The following is a 6,315-nucleotide window of genomic DNA, read 5'->3' on the forward strand; positions in this document are numbered from 1 at the left end:
GTGGAAAGGGATTCCAGGTATATAGTCATAAACAGAATAAGGAAGAAGATCGATAGGGGAAAATACTTGCTTGGCAAGAAATGGCATGAGATTAATTAAGATCAAGAAAGATTTGCCTTATTTTATAGAATATGTATTTTAAGACAAGATCCTCAGGGATCTTGGTGTTCTGTATCAGTAGGTATATTAATGATCTGTTGCTAAATGATAAATTACCTCAAAATTAGCAGCTTAAGCTAATAGTAAATATCTATTATCTTCCACAGTTTGTGACGGTCAGAAATCTGATTTGGGCTCAGGATCTCTCAGAGGTTGCAGTCAGAATGTTGATAAGGGCTGCAGTTATCTGAAGGCTGTATGAGCTCAACGTTCATTTCCAGAATGGCCCATTCACATGCCTGGTTGTTGGCAGGTAGCCTCATTTACTCACCATGCATACCTCCCCCTAAGACTGCTTGAGTGTCCATACAATATGGCAGCTGGCTTTCCTCAGAGTGAGTGATCCAAGGGAGCAAGGTGAAGGGATACTATCTTTTGTGACCTAGCCTCAGAAGCCACCACTTTTCCAATGTTCTGTTGTTTATACTGTTTGTTGCTGTTTATATAGTTCTATTCCATGAGGGACTGGAATACACAAGGATGAGAATACTGGAAAATGGGAATTACTGGGGGCCATCTTGTTATCTTTGTATACTTTGAAAAACAGACCAGCCAGAAAAGTCCAGTAGTTGGTTAAGGATAAGCATCTTCCTTCTGACCATGAAAGTATTGTTCTGTAGAATTAAAGGTATAGAGAACCAAGTAAACTAGAATATAAATTTTGTAAAATTTTAGCACTACTGTTTCGCTTACCTGAAATTGGCTTTCTTTCTCCTCTATGACTCTCAGTCCCTGTAGGCCCCATTCAGGATGAAGTTCCCTGAAGGGTCATTTAGTCAATAAAACAAAAAAATGCGTGTTATCCTACCCTTTTATTTTATTAAAAGAATCTCTCTGAATGTCTTATGTACACAAATCTTTTTTAACCAACCAGATTGTACTTCTTTTCAAGATGGAATTCAGTTCAGTTCATGTCAACATCTGTTGTTCACCACTATGTACAAGGAATCACAGTCCCCTCAACAAGTTCAGAGTCCAAAGTGGGAGTCATATGGATGTAAATAAATATATTTAGCAGAATGTGCCAAGTATAAGAAAGCAAAAATACACTAGGTCCCAGGTGAGTTTTGTCATTCTTTCAAGCCTGCACACAGGACTGGGCACATAGGTTTCAAAATTCACTAGTTGTTTAATCAACAATGAATTGAATAAAACAAGGATTTTCACATGTTTTTCTTTTTTTTCCAAAATCTTAAAGTTGTTAAACTAATCAAACAAGGAGGCCATTAGCCTGAGGTGGGTCTTATGCCTTAGCAGCCTACGTAAGCAAACCAAAACCATAGCCTGTAACTACCTCAGGGCTAAGAAATCAAAACCTAAGGAAAACCAGTCACAAACAGCCAAGTAGGCTTTCCCAAATAAGACAACAACTTAATCAAATACTTTCTTTGCTTTGCTTCTGTGTCTTCTCTATAAAATTCATCCTCCTAGCTCCTATTAGTAGAACACTCCTAACCACTTCTGGCTTAAATCTGCCCCATTTAAACTAACGTGTGCTCAGATAAACTCTAAAAATTTTTAATATGTTTCAATTTCTCTTTTACCAAAGTAAAACCCTCCTAGTGGTCGGTGAGAAATCAATGGGTGTTCTACAGGACAAAACAAAACAAACCCTCTCAGCATTAGCAATAGCTCCTCTCAAATTACCCTAGAACACGTATGAGAGGAATATCAAACACAGGTATAACTGCTTTTATTTTTTGTGTTAGTTTTTCTTAAAAGCCGCGCGGCAAGAATATTAAGTAGTCACTTACAGGATGATAGAACACAGAGCATATGATGTGAGGTCATTGCTATACAGGTTACAGCAGCTGGTACCACACTTTGCTTCTATCACTATCACTAGTTTATGGTGGTATCTCATTTTATGATTTCAGCATGTATTTGTAACGGTATTCATAGCAATTGGATATCTGTATATTAATCAAATGTTGACGGGAGCCTGGGTGGCTCAGTCGGTTAAGTGTCTGATTGTTGGCTTTGGCCCAGGTCACAGGCTCGCAGTTTGTGGGTTGGAGCCCCCGCATCGGGCTCCACGCTGTCAGTGCAGAGCCTGCTTAGGATTCTCTCTCTCCCTCTCTCTCTGCCCCTCCCCTTCTTGCACTCTATCTCCCTCTCCCTCAAAAATAAACATTAAAAAAAAAAATTTTTTTTAATGTTTATTTCTTTATTTTGAGACAGAGTATAGGCAGGGAAGAACAGAGAGAGAGGGAGACACAGAAATCGAAGCAGGCTCCAGGCTCCGAGTTGTCAGCACAGAGCCTGACCTGCGGCTCAACCTCACAAACCGCGAGATCATGACCCGAGCTGAAATCGGACGCTTAACTGACTGAGCCACCCAGGCACCCCTGTAAATCAACTGTGAAAAATAAAACAAAATAAAATCAGAGTGATAAAATTTAGCAGCATGGTTTGAAAAAATCAATCAAATGTTGATAGTTTCTAGTTGCAATTAACATTTTCTTGAGACCGTTTTATGATTTGTGTGGATTAACACAAGTCTATTTCTCATGAGCTCCAGTTGCTGTCCTATCACTATAATCTACGTTTAAGGATACCGTACTGCCAAATGAATTTGGGAAATTTAGACCTAAACATGCAAGAACATTCGTGCTTAGAGAATCCGACAAGTTTGGCTTCTAATCCAAACTCCATCCCTCAGCACCTGGTAAAATGAGATGATCTAATTAACTGTAGCGAGCTATACTTGATATTCACATTTCCAGGAACAGGGATAGAATGCAGAGACCTGCCATTAGGTAACTGCAGTTCAGAGGCAGCATTTCTCTCTTCTGACAACGAACTGTAAGAACTGTTTTCTAGAACCACAGAACTCCAGAACAGAAAGCACGATGGAGACCTTCAAGTAGAGGACTTAAAGTTCCCCACTTAGTAGCTGAATATCAGAGAATGTATTGTGCTGCGTATTCAAGAAGCAATGATAAAGCTTAGGATAGATTGTATCACTACGCCCAATATTCACTTCCTTTTCCCATGAAAGGATTCGTCAATTCCACCCACTACCACATAACATGCCTTGCACGGGAGAGGTGTATATCCCCACTTTATTGCCATTGGGCTTGGCTGTGTGCTTCGTTTGGCCATTGGCACGTGAGAGGACACTGCATGTGACCCGGGAAGCAGAGGCTTTAGCAGTCATCGTGTGGTTTTGCCAACCCCCTATTCTTTTCCCTCTGCCACAGCCACAATGTCCTGGAGGGAACAGCTCCCGGAGGGAGTAGCTCCCCGAGGGAGCTCTTTCAGGGCGGAACAAAAAGGACACATACCTCTTACCCATCTTCTCACACGTCAGGAACATAAAAATCAAACGTTGTTCGCTCTTTTTTGTTGTCAGCCACAGAAATTTTATACTTACTCACGACTAGAACAAGGCTGGGTAACTTAGAACACGAAACCAAACGGGACATGTGATTTGCTCAGGTTTGTACAATTAGGGAGCTAAATGGCAGAACCAGACTTAAAGCTCAGTTCTCTTGACGTCTAGTCCGGTAGTCTCTCAATATTTCTTAAGTGACAAATGTACATAGCTACACAGCATGTTTTACTGAGATAGTTAGAACATCCCCCAAAGTGACTTATTGCCTGGCTACAGCTTTGTCCAATTAATTTTTCCTTATTATGCTGAGGGCAACTAAAAGGCTAGTCATAATCCAGGAAACTTTCACTCATTGCGGTCATTACTGACCATACTGACCAGGCGCCATCCCTCCTGTGGTGAACTGGGTGGCATGGAGCTGGGGATTGAGTGAGATTTGTCCTTTTTCATCTGCTCTTGTTGGCCTGGTCATCTTCGAGTGCCTGTTATCTGGGCTGAGATAGAGGATTCTAGCCACACCTCCATTGTATAGTCTTATCTTAGGAACACATGGGCCCTTTCACACTTGGTTTCCACACTTGGTTTTATTTGCCTTTAAAAGTGATGGCAAATTCTGTCAACACTTCATACCTGTTTTGTGTCCTCTGTTCAGGAGTTTCCAGAAGCTCCTTCTACTATGGGGCTACTTCATGTCACTGTTTCACTTACTCGTGTAACCACTCTCTGCCAGAAGTATTGTCAAAATTTATGTCTTCAATAAGCCCTTTCAGTTAAAACTAGAACCTCCTGTCTATGAATTATGACGTCCTTTGGATCTTTATGTCGCATTTAAACAGCATGACATAGATTTTCTATATCCAGCTCAATGTTTGCTCCACATTCACTTTTGGGTAACTCTTGGTCTTGCCATCATATTAGACTGTTAAAATTTGGATGTGGAACTCAAGCCAAGTAATTCATTACTAGTGGTATGGACCTTTAAAGGTATTCAGTATATGCTACATGATGATAAGTTGGGCTTGTCTCATTAGGAGTTACTCCTCTTTGTTAACTGAAAGTTGGGATCTTGAGTTTGGGGAAGTTAGAAAACACACAGATAATATAAAGTGAAGGGTATTTTGTGCTGAGTAATCACTGTAGACTACCAATCTGAGCCATTCATTTCACTGATAGATTCAGTTTTTATTCCAAACTATTGAAAGGTTTTATTTTAGTTTTCCTGATTATATCAAAAGATGATTCATTGATCTATATCTGATATGATATACTGAGATAAGTTTCATAGGGATCAGAGATTTAAATATGAAAAATTAAACCACAGAATATTTAGAAGAAAAGGACAATCCTTTCACTTTGGAGTACTGAAGTCTTTTCTATGGATGTGTCAAAATTTAAAGGCCATAAAAGAAAAAGTTGGTAAGTTCAACATGTTTAAAAGAATTTTTGAAATACACACACACACACACACACACACACACACACAAACAGGACATAATAAACAAGCAAAAATAATTTTTCAACTTAAATTGCAAAATGTTAATTTTCCTAATATATAAAGAGCTACTAAAAATCAACAATAAAAAGAATGACAACCCAAAAGTGGGAAAATTATATGAAGAGAGCATTCAAAAAGTGGGAAAATAAATGACTCATACATATAGAGAGACACTGGCTTCACTCATGATAAGGGTGACACAAATTTAAACTACACGAGGATATTATTTTTTGTCTAGGAGACTGGCAAAAATTAAAAAGTTTTGAATATGCCTGTGGGAAAATAGCCAATCTCTGATGTTACAAGTATACATTTGGACAGCCCCTATGATGATAATTTGTTAACATTAACAAGTTAATAAGTGCACACAGAAATTGTTCCAGTAATTCTATTTTCGAGGATTTATTTGATCATATACTTGCTTATTTGTAAAATGACAAATGTATAAATATATTCATCCAATCATTATTTACAATAGCAAAACATCGGAAACAACCTAAATGTGTATCAATAGAAGACGGGTTACATTAACTTTGGTATGTCCTTACCACCAAATACTCTGTAGCTATAAAAGAGAATGAGAAAGGGGCATCTGGGTGGCTCAGTCGGTCAAGTGTCCAACTCTTGACTTTGGCTCAAGTCACGATCTCACGGTTCGTGAGATCAAGCCCCGCGTCACACTCTGCTCTGACAGTGCAGCCTGTTTAGGATTCTCTCTCTCCCTCTCTCTTGGTCCCTCCCCTGCTCACACTCTTTCTCTCTCTCAAAATAAATAAATAAACATTAAAAAATAAAAATAGCTGCTTAAAAAAAAGAGAATGAGAAAACTCTTAATGTACAATATAAAGGAATATTGTTTACTGAAAAAAGATAGCAACGGGGGTACAGACAGGTAAGGGATTAAGACAGAAGAATTATCTGAATAGTTTTCATAACTTTCTGTTTTAGAACCATGAAATAATTTTACCTACTCAGAAAGTTTTAGCACATAAAGAAGAGACCATTTAAAGGGTAAGTGGAGTTCAACAGAACTCAAGGAATACAAATCAGTTAGGTTAGTTTTCAAAATCTACTTAGGATCAGTATAAGTAGAGTCTTAGACATTTTTATTCTTTTTTTCCTTTTTAAAACTCACTCTGGAGAAATGGTGTGGACTAGATCAATACTGCACTTCATAGTGTCATGAAGCAAAATCCACATGAAGCGTGTTCTAACACATTTAAAATATATAGGCCCTGAACACTATTTCCTGGCACCTTTTTAAGAGTAAGTGTGTGAGAATAATTTGGGGATATAGCAATTTGTATTTTGGTATTCTTATACA

The sequence above is a fragment of the Panthera onca genome, chromosome B2, assembly GCF_046562875.1.
Source record: "Panthera onca isolate mPanOnc1 chromosome B2, mPanOnc1 haplotype 2, whole genome shotgun sequence".
NCBI classification, from domain to species: Eukaryota; Metazoa; Chordata; class Mammalia; order Carnivora; family Felidae; genus Panthera; species Panthera onca.